Source organism: Glossina fuscipes, unplaced genomic scaffold, assembly GCF_014805625.2.
Source record: "Glossina fuscipes isolate IAEA_lab_2018 unplaced genomic scaffold, Yale_Gfus_2 1, whole genome shotgun sequence".
NCBI classification, from domain to species: domain Eukaryota; kingdom Metazoa; phylum Arthropoda; class Insecta; order Diptera; family Glossinidae; genus Glossina; species Glossina fuscipes.
Window position 1 is genome coordinate 6,711,260 of NW_023998415.1, and position 20,819 is coordinate 6,732,078.

A 20,819-nucleotide genomic window follows, 5' to 3' on the forward strand; every position below is an offset into this window, starting at 1 on the left:
TGTCTACTTATTTACAAAATCATAACCTTGAAGGTGAACAACTGAAATAACTAAAAGAGCACTCGTTATCATCATCAAAACTATCATTGAAAAAGGCAGAAGAGGTTAGAATGACAGTCTGTTAATCTTGTCAATGCGTGGGTTTCATCTGCATACAAACCCATAATACATCCCGAGGCTATCTTTAGTTGCGTTCACATTCAAGGTCGGTCTAACTATGCTTATTAGCATTTTTATACCAATCATCACAAGATGAGGGATATATTCATTTTTACAAAACGTTTGCAACGCCCTGATGGAAAAATCAGAGAACCCACGAAGTATACACATATATTCCTGATCAGCATCAAATTCTAAGTCGATTTAAGCATATCCGTCTATCTGTCTCTTACTCGTTACTCATACACGATAGCAAATAAATGTATAAAAATTTGAAAGCGCATTCTATGGACGATGCTATAGTGAAAGCGACTCGAAAACTTTTAGTATTTTTGCCAAGAAGATAAAAGTTTAGGATGGAATATATGAGATCTATTATAAAATCGGCTGTAACATTAGAAGATTTCTTGCTCTCTTTGTCATTTTGCAGCAGCAGAGTGAAATGTGCAAATACCCTTTTGATAGTTGAGGCAAAGAAGGCAGTAAAGAATGCAAAAGGGATAGTCATTTTCCTGGATCGTGGCGGAGGAAGGCAGGCTGATGGAAAAAGGGGAATGCAAAAAAAAAAAAAAAAAAAAAAAAAAAAAGCAGAAAAATAGGACCCCTCCAATCATTCTTTTTATTGGAATTTTTTTATAGTATCATAAAAATAATCTTTTTAAAGGAATTACCATACATAGTTTATTTTGAGAAGTTAATTTGGACACAAGTTATAAACTTGCCAATCACCAAAAACCAATGTGATTGCTATCCGCTATTTAATGCTCTATTTATAGGCATGTAGGTTAAGTACTTTATATTCAATTAAAATTTATCCTCGTTGAGTTGCTTACAACAGAGCCATCTAAATTACAGAGCATTTCTTAGTATTTTTTTTTTCTTTTAAATTTCCTTAAAAACTCTTATTTAACTTATTACGATGTCAACATGGAAATATCCAATTAAAATTTCGGCTAAAGTTCCTCACTCGCCTTTCATTCGAATGACAAAGTGATTTGCTGCAATCATTTATTCTGTACCCTTGAATGGTTTTATTTTAATAAATTAAAAGGTGGGCAATAAACTTTGCCCTTCTTTTGTGTCGGTTATACATAAAGGCGGGGAACGTTTAAGAAAAATCGAATTTCTTAAATATTAAAATCATAAGTGCTTTCAGCTTTTTCGGGTTAGTTTAATAACAATCACTGGAATGAATTTTTCTTTTCTATCCGTCTGAATTGCCGAGTAGGCAATGGAGCTCGACTAACAACTCAATGGTTGTGGATTCAAATGTCAAAAGCGGTAGAGTGTTTAATATAACCGATATACTTAGATGCTAGTGCTTTAAGACTTTAGCATTAAAATTTATTTCTCTGGCTAAATTAATAATAATAATAATAAGATATTTCCATTTTTTAGTTTAGGTAAACAAGAGCTTATGTAAGAAAAAATAATTATATAATGTAGTTTTATAGCTAAGTATAATAAGCTTAATAATGTCCTGAAAGTATTGCGTTACCTTCCTTCCATTCTAGCATAGCAGTATTGCAGTGCAGTGGTTTTACCCCTTAACTTATTCAGCAAATTTTCGTCTCGCTCAGTTAAATAGTTTAATAAACTACTCAAAAACTTTCGATGTTAATAATTATCTTACGGGCTTACGGGCGTCACTTCTACCGGCGTTTATATGGCAAAGTGTTAAATTATTGATTTTAACCTTAATCATAATTAAGTAACTATCTGCCGGAGTAACAATAACAGGCGCATCATTACTTAATGCCTTATTCGTGTTGAATGTAAATTTATAATTATGCCACATGTTGCACTTAATTAACACGACCACCCGCCAACTATTAACACCAGCACTAGTACTGTTACTGCTGCTGCTGCTGCTGCTACTACCACTATTACTGTAAAATAGTGAAGACGTTCACCAGACAGTTTGTTCTTTGCACTACTCTGTCTTTGAATAGCACTAGTTTGAGTATGTCCTAAACGTTTAGTTTGATGAATGTAAAATGTGTGCCATCTCATGCATCTGCCCTGCCCCTCTCTTTGATTATCTTGCAACGACTCACAATCTCCGACATAGTTGCGCATTTTATCATAGTCTTTCTCATTCCTCTGACACAATGACCCAATTAATCTTCTTCATTAGCAAGTCTCGGTTAAACGCTAACATATAAATATATACATACATATATTCATATATATATATATATATATATACATATATATATCGGTTACGAAACATTTTAACTGCAAAATTGTTCTTTAAATTAGTTTTTAATTTCGAATATTTAAAAAAAAAAATGCTCCTACGTTTTTTTATTTTATTCTTTTGTTTTTAATTTATTTGATTTACATATATACATATATATATATATATATATTTACATATATATGTATTCTTCTTGCACTTTATACAACCTACTTTCGTAAATGATCTGTTGTTTTTTTTTTTTTTTGCTTTCATTTTTTCTTCCATGTGTTTCAAAGTCATCAGCAAGAAAAATTTATGAATTAAAAAAAATCTTTTTTTAAAATAACAATAACGGCTTCGAGTCTGCTTCACGCCCTTTACCTTCGCTTGTCTGCTGAGATATTTTCGCAAGTGTGAAAAACTTTTAAACAACAATTATTATAAATATTAAATTTAAATTTGAACTTAATGTGCTGCCATTTAACGTCTGCCACAACTTAATGCTGAATAATTTTCGGTTTTTCCAATATTCGCTACGAAAAGTTCATCGTTTGAATTTTATTCGTCGCTTTGAAACCATTTATAACGAGGTACGTATACAATTTAATAGGAAAAGCACAAAATTTAAACCTAGCAAAAATACGAATACACAACAATCGTTACGCAAAGTTATAAATAAAAAAAAAAAAAATGTATTTTTGCTTGCTTTATAACCTTCGAAGGTTGACGCATGCGATGGAAATGGTTTTTTCTTTATGAATGAATTACATTAATAGACAAGAAACTCTACGAATATGTCATTTGTGTATTAGTCGAATAATTGCGCGGCGAAGCTCATCTTGGTTTCCCGTCACACACACACACACACACACAGAACACACCAACTTCATATTAATAAATTTATTCTTTCGCTTGGTTTCCAAGAAAATTAAAACCTGCTATGAACTATCTACCTTCTCTTCTGCATTATACGCACTATGTTATAGTAGCACTATTTATATAACTACTACTTATATAACGGAAAATTGGGAATTAGATTGTGACTTCAAATATCACTTTACTTACTACATATAAGAAGAATTGAAGTTTACACCGAATTACTGCTAGAGACTTATTAGTGATAGGTTAGGATAGATTAGAGAGATAGAAAGTCAAACACTCCCAATAAAGGCGTTATTTTCCATCAAGGGGGACTAAGCACGTACATTGTTTTTTCATAGTCGTTTTGTTTTATAAGCCGTTTTGAATGTATTCAAAACTGAATCACCTGAACTTTTCCATTTACATATATAAATGAAGTAAACTATAAACGAGATATACGTACTTAGTTTAGCATTCGAAGTGAACGTTTGTTATGGGGATAGCTCAGCTTTAATATTATTCGACTTTTCAAGTCTGCAGACTTCCACGAGAAGAACAAAAAACTTCCTCCCGAACGATATCTCTGATTGAGCTAATAGAGAAGCACATCCTACCATTGAGCGTAAACAAAGCAATTACATTACATACGGCTTAAGGAGGATATTTGATAGATTATTTGTTACATGACATATTTCTAAAGACAACGTATAACGGTTGCAATATTTTTACTAATTTTTACTAATTGTAAGAATATCAGTTGGCTGTTGTGGACCACTTGATGGTCAAAAGAACAAAATTCTTAGATAAGTTGATTTTGACTTTCAAATACTTAAAGCTGCCTGTTTCAACAGAGTGATTTGTACGATAATTGAATCAATCTTATTTATTAAGATTGCAGATAGTGCAGCTACTTCTCCGTTAAAGGCATAAGCTTCTGCTAAATGGCTATCTAGAAGAAGTATTAAGTCATAACAAACTTTCTTACAAAACTCTTTCCTTTTTGCTAAAATCGTATTAGTATGATTGAAGAATGCCCTCCTAATATATATTAATTCTTAGCAAAGTTATTGTGCGTATACATCTGTGTATGTAGCTGTCTGTAAACGTAAGTAGATATGTATTTGTCTGGAAGGCTGGTCTATGGTATGTCTACAAGGTCCTTTTCATATCTAACATGTCAGATTTGTGTTCATCGTCCATACACATGGCATATATACGCATGCATTCTTTGCGTATAGACGTATACAGGTGTGCGTGTATATCTACGTTAGCGTCTGATGTCTGTGTTCGGACAGAAATTGAGAAATTCCTTATGAACGCGCCCTAAAAATATCTGCCAACATACGGCACCTTGGCGTGTGTGCGTTTTCCTTCCTTTGGCTTTTTTTTTTTTCGCTCTTCCTACAAGCCAGAATACATTCAAAAGTGTTGAAAGCTTCAATCGTTTAATTTTGTCTTTAGTATTAGATGTTTCCTATCACCATAGACTGACTATCTTACAAACACGTTTAGGGTTCATTTCGTTTTGTTTCATTATTATCACTATGGTCATTATCTTTCGTTTCTAATAATCTTAATAATTATTTCAAGTTACAATTATATTTATATAAAATGCGTATGGTATGTGAATGTGTGAGCTTTATAAGACTTCTTCACGCCTGTGCTTATGTAAAACTCTACGCTAAGATATTTTGCTAAACAACGTTAACTAAAATGTTGTTAGTGCCATATTATTGCGCGTTGTGTAAACATTTATAAGACTGCTTTGCATCGGTCTCAGGCGGTTCAGATTTATTCTAAATGTTCTCCATTATTATTTTTGTTGTGATGAAGATGAACTGAAGAAGAACTTTTCCTTAAATGCATTTCTGCAAATTGCAGAAATTTTGTAACATGTTTCACCGATCATTCTAAAGTTTCGTGCAGACGATCTCCTCTGAAAATTAATTTAGCCCACCATATAAGCGTGATTATTGAACTTAGACTGCCGTGAATGATAACACGAAATTCGAAACTAAACGGATTTTTTCTATTCAACACTTGATTAAATCGTCCTCATTATTTTTCTCATAAATAATATATAATACAGACTTCGATGTAATATACTCCTCGGAGTAGGTATACAAATTTAATAAAATGCTTAAACCATCGACGAAAATATAGATTGATTTAAATAACTATTAAAGTCGTTTTTGAATTAAGCGTTAAGAAGTTCAACTCGCCAAGTTAAAAAAAAAAAAAAAATGATAGAGAGAAGAGAAAGAATGAAAAAAAAAAAAAAAATGCAGGTTCAGCAACAACATTAGCATGAACTGAACTGAACTGAACTGAACTGAACAGATGAAGGCTATTAACAGCTGATTTGTGCGAAGTGAAGCGCGGTTATGGCGAAACATGTTTATACATATAAATAATATATATATATATTATGTATATATATATATGTATATACATGTACGCCCTTAATCGTAGGCATGTAAATATTGCTGCACGTGCTTAGGAAAAAACGATTAACAAAAATTTTCGATATTTTTATACATAGAAGATTTTACTCACGTGTTTTAAAGTAAAAAAAAAAAAATTGTTTTTCTGCGTTTTCTTTTAACATATAAATAATGTGTATTTCTTAAACAATTTTCCATTTTCTATTAATATATTTTAAGCTAATGTTTTATACAAAGATGAAAATAGAAAAAAAAAAAAAAAAAAAAAAAAAGATGTTAGTAATAAAATAAGGAAACTTTCTATTCACCTTCAACATAAACGCTCCCTTAACTGTTCCCTGGTCGTTAATGCGCATGTGCCCTATTTTAAACATAAGATTGTATCTGTTTTGGCGTTTGCCATCAATGAATGAATGAAACCAAGCCAACTCCCCCCAAAACAGGGGAAACTTGTTGTTTACAAACACTCAATCATATCCTGACAAAAGCAAGCAATTAATACAAATCGCTAACTATGGTACATTTGCAGCCATAATGCTATGCTGTTGAGTTGTTGAGTTGTAACCAACAAGCATTATCGGCATGCCTGTCTAGCGTTAGGATGTATTACGCATAGGGAAATTTAATGGTATGGTCTCTTCTAAACGGGAGGATTTCTCCTGTTTATGTACATATATATATATATATATTCATATGCATATGTATGTGCATATGCAATGTGTATACGTTTTTAATAACTCTCATGTCTATTGTTTTGAGTCACTCAAATGAAAATATCCCTCTGTTGTTTTAATGCTAACAAGGGTGTGTGTGTGTGTGTGGGCTTTTGTTCATACAGTAAATTTCTTCATAAAACTCCCACTTTTTTTTTTACGGCATATAGCGGCAATATTAGCCCAACAGCACATTTGAAGACCAGAGATTTGTAATCACTCAAGCATTACGTTACATATTTTAGCTTAAAGCACGCCATCTTATTTGACTATATATGAATAAATCAAAAATAAAAACGGTTCTAATCGACGGTTAATTTTAAGTTTAACAACTTCGATAACCGCTTTTAGTTTCAAAAAATAAGACAAATAAAAGTAAATGTGGGCAAAACGTTGTTAGTTGAATTAATTAACTGATTTGACTGCTACGTGGGGTGCCAGAACTATTTACTCTTCAAGCTTTAAGGCACGGTACGAGGCGCGACAACGCTAATCCACTTACGATTTGTAATTTGTGTGCTGATCTTTTTCTAGTATATGCATATATGCGTGTAAAGTGTTGCAGTATTAACACGGTTTTCCTTAAATTATCATCGTAATGATTGAGTAACAGCATCCAATGCAAATTGGCTTGTGTAAGTATTGTGAATACGACATCGAGCCATTGAAAATAAGTGAAAAGTTACTAAACTAATTTGCTAACAATTTTAATTTACAAAAAAACAAAATATATGTATATATAAATATATATAAATAATAATAAATAACAAAAAAGAAAAACACCAAAGGATCACACGGCGGCTTTTAATTTCTTTAAAGCATAACTAAAGTAGACCCCTGTGATCTGAGCAACATTAAGGCCAAGTCTACTATCGTTTCAGTAAATTTTAAATTTACTGAGCAAAACATTCAAGCTTCTTCGAACTAACATTTGTTTATTTCTCTTCTCTTTCTCGAGGTTCCGCCGTCGCATCTCCTGCCGTGTATAATGCTCCATATAATCTTACCTTAACTAATTCTACGCTATAATTCTATTAGATTCTTTCCGAGGTTTGTAGCTTGTTACGACAAACACATATCTATTCGAACAACCCGTAACCTCCAAGATCAGTAATTGTCTAAATGGATTGCTATAACTTTACTTAAACGTGTGAACATTAATGAATGAGCTTCCAATTTAATAAGCATTAACGGTATAAGAGAGCTCGACATTGAGCTTGGTTAACTTGAACACCAACTACTTAGTTAAGTTAAAAGCATTCTGTTTGAAGAGAGTCACCTGATTAATCAAAACATTTATATTAAAAGATAAGCAAAAATAAACACTTGAAAGAATTTATTATTAATTAAAAAACATTCGACATCTTTCTCGTTATCACATATTAAGCGGTTTTTTTTTTATTTATTTTTTATTTTTTTTTTTTTTTTATACGACAAATCTTTGAAATCCAGTAAAACAGAAGTAAAACTCTGAGCTAATTCTCATTTTAATCGGGGGACTACTTTTAAGTTTTAAGACCACATTCGATCAGTCCACTTTTTAATAACTTCTTCAAGTAACTGGAGAAGTACTTCGGTAACAACATGAGTTGTGTTGAATTCGAAGGCCAAATATATTCGGTGTTAACAACATATATATACAAATAATGCATATTGCAAAGAACATAATTCAATTATCTAGGCGTTGGGATATAATGTTTCGAAAGGTAATTCACCAAAGGATGTCTTCAAATAAATTTTCCGCAAAGTTCAAATCAAAGTTCAAAATCTCTGACCTTAAGTGACAAAAAAGGATCATCGCTCACCAAAACAAAACAACTGGTAATTACCCTTAAGAGATCTCTATCATGAAAAAAACATTCTCCATAGCTTTTGTAATAAAATCTTTCTTTTTCTTTGTTGGCGCTTTCTTTTTCTTTTTTTTTTTTTTTTGAGTACATTGCATTTACCAACACATAGAAGCATATTAGAATTTAATAATAAAGCTGACTATAAGTTTCATCTTAAAACGGGGCAGGAATAAAGTGCATGGGTCTCGCGTCTTCAAAACAACTAACATGTAGAGGTCATTTTGGAATACTTAATTATATGACCCGTTATTCGATGATGTCGAGATTGTTTAGTTCAAACCTACGAAAAAAAAAACTAGAGTATCGGTATTTCTTTATTATGGATAATATCACTCCCATCTCACCTGTTTATACCGAAACAAATATCATTTAGCAAAATTTTCAACATTTTCAGTCTAAATGAATTGGTTTTTCCCCAAATTTTCCATAGATTTATTTATCTATTTCCTCTGCAAATAATCGTTTGTGTTTTCATTCCGCCATTATAGGATCCTCGTAAGACGTCTCTGTCTAACTACGCTCTACGCTAAACGCTCTCTGTAGCACTCGTGTGCCATAGGTCTCGCTTTACAAGAAGGGGCACTAAAATATCGGAAAACTTCGCATATTGCAGTTGCAGCTAACTGTTTTTACAACCTTAGCTTATGCCGCGGAAATGCGCATTGCGGGCAATCCTATGTGTCTCCTTAATCAAACGTATTTTCAAAGAAACACAATGTTCACGTTGAAAGGAATTGTAAGTACGGCTTACTTGTCAAACTTGTCAGTCGCAAAGAATGTTCCTGTTATTGATTTAGGTCCTATCATTCGGGCAACAGTGCGTAGCCTTGCAGCGAATTTTTAAATAATCGTTTGCTAATAAACGGATGAGGAAGAAATGCTTAACGCAGGCAAAGCCTTGACCTTAAAATAATGTGTATTTCCATCTCTCACCAATTTTCATCTGTGAATTGACTTTCCTTCAGACTCACCGATCATTGAATGTTTCTTGCATTAGATCTATGCTATCGTGTTACGTCATTTTAGTAATACCAAATTCCGAAAAAATCCCACAATTCCCAACAGTATATTAACCCTTTGCACTCGAAATTTTTTCTCATTCGTATTAAAAGCCGCGAACGTCATTTGTCACCAACAGCGAAACACCCGAATACTAGTCTTTACGATTTGTTTTTGTTTTTATGTTAAGAACAGCATATTATTTACAATGTCTCCGTAGCGGAGCCCTCGAGTTTGAAGACCAATTTTAAATGGCTTCGCTCCGGACCCCTCGAGTGCAAGACTTCCAGTTACTGAAATGCGCGCCGTATCAAAGGATTTTCTGTATTTCTTATTGTTTGTATTTCTTATTTGAACGAAACATTATGGACAGAATTTTTTCACAAGATATTTTCCGTTCTCATGGCACTTATAAGGATTATTAGCGCTCGAACCTAATAAAAACTTTAACAAAAAATTTTGATAATCGGCAAACGTTATTAAGCGTGCAACCCCCTTAAGGAGAAACGTTAAAAATCACCAGGACATCCCTCAACAATTCCCGGGACTGACAAAAACACCCATTTCATTTTCAAAAAATGTCAACCTACAAACCTACAACGCGGGCCAAAGCTCCATGCCATTTCAATCATTACTTCACGAGTTACAGTAGTTTTAGTGACACTGCTTTTCTTTTTTTTTTCAACAATGAAAAAATATGAACTGCGCGTGTAAATTATATAATGTTTCGGATGTAAAAAGTATCGCTCATCCACAACATTGGGTTGAGAACTATTCGCCGTCGAAAATAGTTTGTCGGCGCTTAGCTGATTGCAGGCGAAGCCTTACAGGTACCGTTAATGCAGGATGAAAGTCATTTTCAACAATCACAATTGAACTTGCAAGAGACGCTTGACATCCTAGAAATATCAAAAGGCGTTGTCATTAATAATTTGCATCACACTTTGAGCACGAGAAAGCTGCTTTCCAAAGCAACAAAAAGCCCCACCATTTAGCACTCACTAGCTATAATGACGAAATTGCGTGAAATGAATGTCAATTTAATGCCACACCCACCACTTTCTCAAGTGACTATTATCTGCTTTCAAATCTCAAAAGGAAACACATTTGGGAATTATGATGGAATTGCAACTGAAGCGAATATCAAGAATCTGGACAAGTGCTTTCATAAACGATTAAAACCATTACAGTCGGGCGATGGCAACCTTTGTATAGGCTGCACCGCTTCGCGTAACACTGCTATTCGTTCATTTTCTTGACTATACTTCGAAAAGTGTACATGGTTTTCATGTGATGGCGTTGTTTTCGTGAGAGCTCTCCCATTGGAGGGCGCGTAAAACGTCAATGGACACGGCATTAAACTTGGAAAACTTAATTCACTTGTGAAAGGTCTTTTTTCTTTCTCCTCTTTTCGTCATTAAAAATTGAAAATTACACTTAACGGCCACTTAAGCGGCCACTTTTCATCGGAATCCCTCTTTATGATGAAGGTCTAAAAAGTAAACTTCTGTAATCCAAATCTCCTACGGTTAGTTTTTATGCCATTTCCATTATAAAATATTAAAAATTAAACCATTTCGCCAAAGACCTTGATATTCGAGAAAAACTTTATATGAAAAATAAACACATGCCGTTCAAATTTGGGCCGATAAATTCTTGTGTCAGATTACTATTGTGGGCAAATTTTCATTGTAAAATATTAAGAATTAGACGTTTTTAGGATGTAAGGATTTATTTTCATGAGAATCCTTACATGTGGTGGCGTTCAAAAAGTGGCCCTACTTAATAAAAATTTGTAATATTTTGTATTAACTGACACCTATGAACCAATTTTGATCATAAAATATCGGAAATGGGATATTTTTATCATATAAAAACTAGCTTTTTGTGAGAACCTTCTTGTCAAATTGTCAATGTGACATATTGAAAACTAGTCTTTTTTACCAAATGAATATAAAATTTTCGTATATAAAAGGTGCCGCGGAAAATTAAATTTATAGCAATTTTAACAATGTCAATTTTTTTCATATAACGAAGTCTCGATGTAAGGCGTTACATTAGGATTAGTCGAAAAATTCATTTCCAATAGGGTAGCAGTGTACCAGATTTCATCGAAATATCTCAAAAATTTTGCAATCTGGCCAGAGGTACAGACAAGCAACAAGCGTGAAAAGGGCGGTATAACAAGACATGAGTCTATCTTAAGTTATTCTATATATAAATGCATTGAAATGCGCGAGCAGCGTTCGATTCTTATATTGATGAATAAAGTCAGGGTTCCTTTAAAGTCAAAAACCTTTTTTCATTTTATTCATTCCTCATCGGTTACAAAATTTCTGAAAGCCTAAGACTACTTAAGTATTATGTGGCGTTCTGTCCAGCTTTCTTTAAATGTAATCTTAAGTAATATATTTACTATGTTACTCCATAGAGCTGATAGCCTGTGCTGCTAGTGCTCAATTTCTTTTTTTTTTTTTAGTCTAAGAGAGTCTAAGAATTTATTTTATTAGTCTAAAATTATAGTAATAATAATAATAATAATAATTATAATATGTTACTCTATAAGTCTTCGGTATGACATATATATGGCAACACTGGTGACATGTTCATTGATGTATCAAAATTTCGTGGCATCTCCACTATTTGTTGAAAAATTAGTTGTTTCAGTTAGATGTGATTTCGTTTGAAAGCTGCTACCAAGGAAGGAAAGTGCTACCAAAAATCATACACGCTTGCTGACAATGTTGCCATATATGTGTCAGACAGGGAACTTTTCGAGTGATGGGTTACACGTTTAATTTAATTGAAATTTAAATTGCAGATGAAATGAGGATAAATGGAAATGACTTGAATATATATATGCATTGGAATAATTATGAAAAGTTCAAAGTGCAACCACGACAATTACTTTAGTTAATTGTAATATAAAGGTCCTGCTGTTTATAAATTGAAAGCTAATATTAATTAAGTTTCATTTCTTTAAGGTGGCTTTCTCATGCCTATCTACGTATGTACGCGATTCAAATTCTTTTCTCCTTTTTCATTTTGTCACTTTAGCTATTAATTTATAGCAAATATATCATCGATTATTCATTTATATCATACGTTTAATTATCGTTTAACAAAGAATCTGGGTATACTTGACTTCTTTCGACTTAAGTGAGCTTAACCTTAAAATAAATCTCTTGAAAAATATGCTACATTTATTTAAATGCATACATAAGGTTTTTATTACACAAATTGATAAATCCGATTAAATTGAAATCTGTGCAAAACAATAAACCGAAGAACTGATCCATATCACGGGCACAACCCAATAAGAAAAAAACCAAATCGTCCAAATGTAAGACTGCTAACATATGCTGTTATTTACAACAACAGCAAGGAACCCTTAGCTTATGCGGGGATGATATCAGGGATGAAATTCGTCACTAAAGAAAATATGTAATAAAATTATATTCGGCTATGACCGAATTTTTTTGCACCTCACTCACCGTTATATTAAAAGGGATTAAAAAAAAAAAAAAAAAAAAACCGAAGCTTTTTATATTATGTGATATTGGATGGGCGTGGCTAATTTCTTCTATTTTTCTCAATTAAAAGTGTACATTCGTATCGTGTATTCGTTACAGTTTATGAGTAGCGAGCGTTAAACACGGAAAGCAAAAATTTCCCTAGTTTTTGTTGCATTTTAGGCGTGCCCTTTGACCGGTTTGGGTCATATATAAATTCTGTTGCAATAGAAGAAGACAGTTGGAGAGACGGACGGATGGACACGCTTAAATCAATTCAGAATTCGATGCTAATCAAAAGTACATGTACTTTATGGGATCCCTGGAGCTGTCTTCTAGTAGTTGCAAACGTTTTGGCAAACTGAATACACCTCATCGTAAGCGATTGATGTAAAAGTAAAATAAAATAAAAAATTTGAAATAAAATGTTTGTTGAATGATTTATGTGTTAGACGAAATTGTATGAAAAATGGTTGCATACGAAAGAATTCTTTCGTTTGATTTCGCTCTTTTTTTGTATTTAGTTACAAGAAGATGTTGAAATTTAATAACACAGGGGTGCGCACATGAAACGTACACTAAATAAAAAATATGTAAAGTTTGTCGTCATGTTTACCCATTTAGTTCACATAATGTAAAGAGATTGATGCAAGCATTCTAAGGAGGGCAATTTATTCCTTGCTAAAAGCAACTTCTTCGAAAACCACATATCTAAACCTATTCGAAGATGAATATCAAACATGCACTCATCGAAGCTATCCTCGGATAGTGATGATCAAGCGACAGCAATAGGGGCTTCATTTGGTTTCTTGTTAAATATCGATTGTTATCGGCAGATCTATAGCAAGGGGTACCTTCGGATTGCCACAAAGCTCCCACAACTACATCAACATATACGAAGGTTGGCTTTTGCTTTTTGTTTCGTTTGTTTTAAATTTTCAAAATGTCTACATTATACGATGGTGTGTAGGGATTAGTCCCACATATTTCAACCGTCAATCCGTCCGTCAATTTTTCACTTACACCCGTTTCTTCAATTCAATTTCACTTCATTCCTGTTTTTTTAAGAACCTCGACATACTTCAGCATTTTTGCCTATTTGAACAAAAACGTTGGCCAACTTCCCTGGTGATAATCGTAAATATTGTCTTCCAACAAAAATCTTCTGGCCAAGGTTGATGGCGATTTATTCAAGATAATAGAGAATTCATCAAATCCTATCATCATCTGAATAGTTTTTGCTATTTGAAAAAATCCTTTTTTATACTCAGTTGATCGATCTTCACTATCAAGGGCATCCAACGTGCGTTGTACGCCAGTTATTTCTGGCATTTATCGCTGATTTTTTGAAATAAACATAGCCTTTAACATTGTTTTTTATATCTAACCACTGAACATATTAGTTTCTAATTAGGAAACAAGAGGGTTTAATGCCGCCATATAACAATACAATACAAAACAACAACAGCAGCAACAACAATACCAACAGCAGCAGGGACAACGTCAACAGCAATAACATGAAAGAAAAAGGCCGTAACAGACAAGTGTTATATCTTTTGTGATTATGTTAAGTCATGTTTTATTTTGTTCCTCTTACCCTTTCCTCCCACTCGCTTATGCACTCGTTAGAAGTTTATTTTTTTATTGTTTTTTGTTTTTTTTTTTTTTTTTTTAGTTTACTTTACGTCCTTTTTACGTTTGTAAAATGACAGGTGTTATCAGCATGTTATATAAAACGTTAAGCAGATTAACACTTTGGCTTGGGTTATTTTTTTTTGTTATTATTTTTCTATTTAGTGAGAGACTCCCACCCGATGTTTGCGTATATGCAGCGAATATATGAGATGTCATGATTTTAATAATAAACGGATTGACTTCTGCTAACATAATTATCAATTCAAATGTACAAAAATAGATTTTAATTAGAACTTCGTTGCTGGGTGAAAAATAGTTTTTATATTCCTGCTTTGATCATCGCCGCTCCCTATTCCATTGTATATATTTACATTCATTGAAATAAATAAAGCTCGGAAATAACTTACATTATATCCATTTGTCCAGTTATGCGCATAAGTTTCTTTTTCTTTAACTTTCATAATAAAAATATACACAAAATTGTTATACGAACCACATATTAGATTCCCAATAAATCTAGATTGGTAAAATTTTTGATTTTATGGTTCGCACAGTTGCGCTTCTAAGACCTTATACCGTCATTTTCAAACACGATTTGTTGACCAGCTTTCCAACTTTCTATCTCAATTTTGTTGATTTTCATTAACCCACGACACACAGACGCATCGGCAAATGATTACTGATTGCTAAATCGACTTGTTGGTTCAAGTTAAATAATCTTTCGAGAGATTATAGAAAAGAAGCGGAAAAATTGATTAATAATTACGTCCATAACTCTTTTGATGTACACGAAATTCCATAAGGCGCTGAAGGTACAGAGCGGGATTATAAATTTGTAGAAAATAGATAGAAACTAGTCGTTCACAATTATCCAAAGAAGAAAAATAAAAATTCAAAAACATGTGATATTTATTATGATAGCGCGTGAGAAATGCACTAAATTTGCAATTGATTACCTAAAAGAAAGCCTGGGACAGTTGCTTCTCTTCCGCGCCCCTCCACACCCTTAAAATTCATCTGTTTAAGCAATGTTTATAATAATGAAGAACATGTTTTCGGAAACGAATGACAAATAATGTATATACAGAGAGAAGAATTGAGAAAATCGATATAAAAACTGCGAGCAATTCAAATGAACTTAGTTTTCATTAAACAGAAAAAGACCGCAGGAAATAGTATCGTCCTTGCATCCGCTAGGCGGAGAGGCGCTTTATGTCGCTACAAATTGCTTTCGGATTTCCAATTGATCGTGGGAGGGAAATGACCAAGCAAATAAAATCCTGCTCTCGTGGAGTCTATTTTTCGTTTTAGAAACAAATTTCGGACAAATAAATAAATCGCAAATCGCGGCGTTTCTTTTTTGTGTTTAGTTTTTAAGACACAGATCTCACAGTGAGGCAACTCTTCCCGTTAAGAAGAATATTAACTTTCCAAGGCCTTTGAAGTTGTATTTTCGCAGCCGATACATTTAATTTATCCACATCAGCGCTCATATGCTACGGTAGACCCACAATCGGTTTTAAAGATGCAAGGGCATCCACACCGTCCAGTTATCAGAAATATTATATTCGAAAATTTAGAGATTTCGGCTCAAAAAACATTCGACGTCTTTCATGCTATTAAATGATAAAAATTTACAAATTTATGAATATAATTAATGACTTTCACGAACCTTGAACGGTTTCCGTATCGATGTATGCGTGCGTTCTCAAATAGTACTTTCACCAACTTCTTAGCCATTATGTGATTTTTGTCAGCAAAGTGATGGCTAAGGGCTATACTATAATAATGATTGCGGTGAGATAGAACAGGTCAGGTGATCATCCCCAACCGTAGACATTATAAATATTTGAATGATGAACTGATTTACTAATACTAACAGCTATTCTGTCCCGTACAACGGTCTTTTCTGCCTTCAACCATTTTCATGATTCTGAAGGGGGAAAGGTATTCTAACAGCCTAAAATATCGTTTCTTATCAATTTTGGATGGATGGTATATAAGGTAAAAGGATAATAATATTGAAGAACGCATACATCTAAGTACATATCTAAGAATTCGAAAAAATTATTTTTAAATTTTTTATGTTTTTCGATATTAAAAAACGTCAGCACCGTAAGCATTCATGCGCGCCATCTTAAATGGAAAGGCGCTGCGACACGAATTGTTACTGATAAAAATCGGAATCTAAAAAAATACATTTATTTAGATACAGATAGAACTAGATGGGGGATTTTAAAAATATAAACTTTTTCGTGATTTTGAAAATATTTGAATGAAAAAAATCACATTTACCCGAAAAAAATCAATCTTTCATTATTAATTAATCTTTGAAATAACTTATCGAAATAAACCATGTGCTTCGTTTTAGAATGTTATTTTAATGACAGTATAACATCAAACGTTCGAACGAAAAGAAGAATGTCGTTCTGAAAAATCGTACTTCGAGAAGAAGTTGAAAGTTTGAAAGGCTATATGTTATGATATGTTTTTTTGGTTATAGTTTATATGTTTTATTATATTTGTCCATTGGTTTGCAATTCCCCTGCTGCAAAACAACTCTGCCTTATTAAAGTATTTCTTCTTATTCTATATCCTCGAGGATTTTTTTTGTTCTTTTGCTGCATCCGACTAAGACAAAGACGCACATTCCACATTTTACGTGGTGCCAAGTGATAGAGAGGAACGCAAAATATGTATGTTAATATCGTCGAATCGCTCAGATGGTAAGCACAAAGACTTGGTCTGCTAAATAAAGGAGGCCCACTTTAATGAACGCGCACTGTAATTTGAAGTCAAGTGGGCTCATTCTGCAAGATTGCATCAGTTATTATCTGTATCTTGTCTTGTTGAAGCAGCTCATAACACTGCTAATTAACACTGCACATTAAGTCTGTCGTTAATAGTAATTTTTTCCCTGACTAGCACCGTGCCCATTTTTAATCTTGCTTCAAGAACAAAAGTAACCCATCCCGCGTTTGACACTCTTTGCAAACAGTGCGACTTTTTCAAAACCCTCATAAACACGGTTGTACGCATTTCTCATACGATGAAGTAAGTAAAGCCTAATCTTATACGATTTTCATTGGAGAAGTGACTATCTGGCAGAAGCCTAAAGCAAAGTGATTCTATCTCTTAGCAAAACTGGTTGCAACTTACATGGTATTCTCTTTTAAGATAACCAACCAGCCAGGAGATGTTTAGGTGATGTGTGTAACATGGTGACGGGCAGAAAGAAATAGGAAAAGACAAAGGGAAGGGCATCTCGACTTCTGCTAAGGACATATGTAACAACTAGGGGGACTTGAGATAGACTCATCATTTAGTAAACCAATCGGTTAAGAAAATCATTCTGACCTTCCGACCTTGTCTGACTGTCTCTGCGTCTAATGTCGGTCACTGTATTTTTGTGTTTAACTTGTGGATCGCAATTTTCGAACGTACCTTGACAAAATTTGTTACGCTGCCGAATTTTGGGTCAAGTACAAACCGTATAGAAAATGGTTGGCATCAGACCGCTTTTTCGACCATTCCTCATGTAGCGTCTCATTTGATGAGTCGTTATATGCAAAAGTAGCGATATTTTAGAAATTCCGCTAAAAAATCGCTTAGTAACAATATTTTGGCATTCTAAGTTGGTGTGAAAACTTTAGATCGCATGGCGTAATTTGTTTAAATCCTTGCTCTATAACAGTTCCTACGGAAACTGAATCTTTATATGAAAAAAAGGCCTAATTTTCAATACTTCTTAATAAAAATTCTTCCATATTAATAATTTAATACAAAAATTAACTCAACTCAATTTGAACTACGTAAATCTATTTATTCGATCCTAATCCGTAGAAGGGTTCTAATGAAGGATAATCCTTTCCGCGCCACAAAAGTATAATTTAGTAAATTAACCGTAAGGAATTTGGATCGCATAAATATATTTTGTTGAACGCATTATACATAGCGGGGCTCTTATAAAAACCAGCCCTTCTATAGTGAAAAAAGTCTAATTTGTGGTTTGTTATGTTATGGAAGAAACTGGAAACTTATAAAATCTTCGACAAACGAATCAAATCTTCTAAATTTTGGATCATGTTAGTTAACGTTTTGAATATCTTTCAATATGAGGCCTTTCATCAAAATTATGCATTTTCATAAAAATAATGTATAATGACTGAATGGCTAATGATTGGGCTTTCTTCGTTTTAAGTACTTTTGTTGCTTCGCGCCTCATACAATTTTTAATTACCTAGCGACTCTTTTATGAATCCATGATATAATCAACTATTCGAAGATTTTACCCAACACTATTTTGCGCAGGCCGAAGTTGAAGGAATGTATGGAGTACCGTAAGTAAAGAGCAAATATTTGTTTTCCTACTTTTTTTAATCTCCCAAAACTGCCATTGTTAGAAAATATTGAATGAATTGATTAGACATTAAACTAAATGATATCATACAAAGTAATCATTTCGCGTGGATGAAGTCATAATAATAATAATGATGACATGATTAGATTCTTACAAGTCCTCTGTTGCATCCCCTAATATGCTCATGTATTTATTTATTTTAAGGCAAATATTTAAAACAGAAAATTACAACTTTAACCATTTTTCCAATGTATGTTATTACTATATATATATATATATATATATTCTTCATATCATACCAAATAAAATTAACGCACACTGAAAATATTTTAAATATTTACAAATACGATACCCTTTAACGTAGAAATATTTGCATGCATTGCGTACGCAAATATACATGTAGCATACATGTGGTGGGATCTACTCATACACCGGAGGGATTCCTTTGACTTTTTATTTTCAATCGATTATGCTCGAAATTATTTGCGAAACAGTTGTGCAAACACAGCTATATATTCTAAATATGTTTGCAATATGTCATCCCGGAAAGATTGAAAAATTTTTTTTTGTTTAAAAAATAAGCAAAAAAAGACTTAACTATATCAATTATAAAAACGATACCTACTCCGAACGCGTCTGATTAGTTTAAGTGAGAATTTAGCTTATTGAATGTAGTTTCGCTTTCTTATATCCGCCATCGAACGATAAGCTAGCAAGCTAACTGCACTCAATACCAAAAGGCAATGGTCGAAAATACTCACAGATAGTTCATTTGTTCGGTATATCCTTAATTAACGAATACTCATGACAGACATGTAGCTTCGCTTTCTTATATCCATCATCGAACGATAAGCTAGCAAGCTAACCCATCTATAGTTCTCCTTTTACATATGTCCTTGATTAACGGATACTCATGGCCGATATAGCTGATGTCATCTATTTATATCTGCCGATCTATTAAATATCTGCCGAATAAAAGGAAATTGAAGCAAAATACTTACTGTGGCTGGATTTGCATATTTTTGTTCAGGCCTCAGGAGCTTAGATTTCAAAATTGCTCCGGGAAAATTTTTGCGAACATATACAAGAAGTCATTGTTTCTCTGTAAAATGAATTCTAACTACATTTACGTCTAATAAGAATTAGCCAAAAACAATGTGGCATTTCTAGGCATTGAAAGGCTTATCATTTTATTGCGTTCCTTATGTATTTCGCTCAGCTTCTGTATTATGTTTCAGTTTTAAAATATTGTTCAGATAAACTTTACGATCGTTTCCTCTTTAAATTTGCAAGACTTTGAGAAACATCGTTTCACGCAAATTTCTAATGTCAATGCCGCTTAAGTGTTGTCAGGTATTTTAGTTACGTAAGCAAAGTAAGCTTCTGATATAATTTGTACAAAAACTACAAAAAAATTGCTGTTGGTGTGTAAAATTTACTTCAGTTATTTCAATAATTGTTGAACCACAAATTTACTAAAATGCAAGCACTTTAACTGACTAGCCGCCCCATTTCGTATGGAGCAGCGATTAATAGCGATGAGGTGGTGGTCAACTCTCTAGCGAAATGAAACCACAAAAACAAATCCTGGACATAACCTCAACTACAGAATATATTTAAAACTTTACAAGGGCAACAACAACGACAATACAATGGCAAAAATAAAAAAATAAAAATAAAAATAAAATAAAAAAAATGCAAATAATATAAAATCAGCAACAATAAACAATGACAACAGACTTCAGTTTGTATCACAAATAAATTTCGTTGTGGGGCCAAAGAGAAAGCCAGAGGATAAATAGAGATAAGTTTATATACACATACACGAATATCATCTTTTGTAGTGTGTAAAACTTGTTATTTCTTCCGGCGTGAACGGTGGGATATGTGGACCGACATAAAAGTGTTGGTCGAAAGTTTAACATGATCTGTGGACATTGGTAGATAGTAAAACCGTACATTTGAAAAATGTTATTCATTCTCTTTTCTTTGTTGTTGCTGTTGTTGCTCTTGCTGTATTACTGCCTGGCATGGTTTAATATCCATTGGAACTATATGCGTATGTACAAACAGGTTTAAAAAATAAAGACAATAACAACAACAA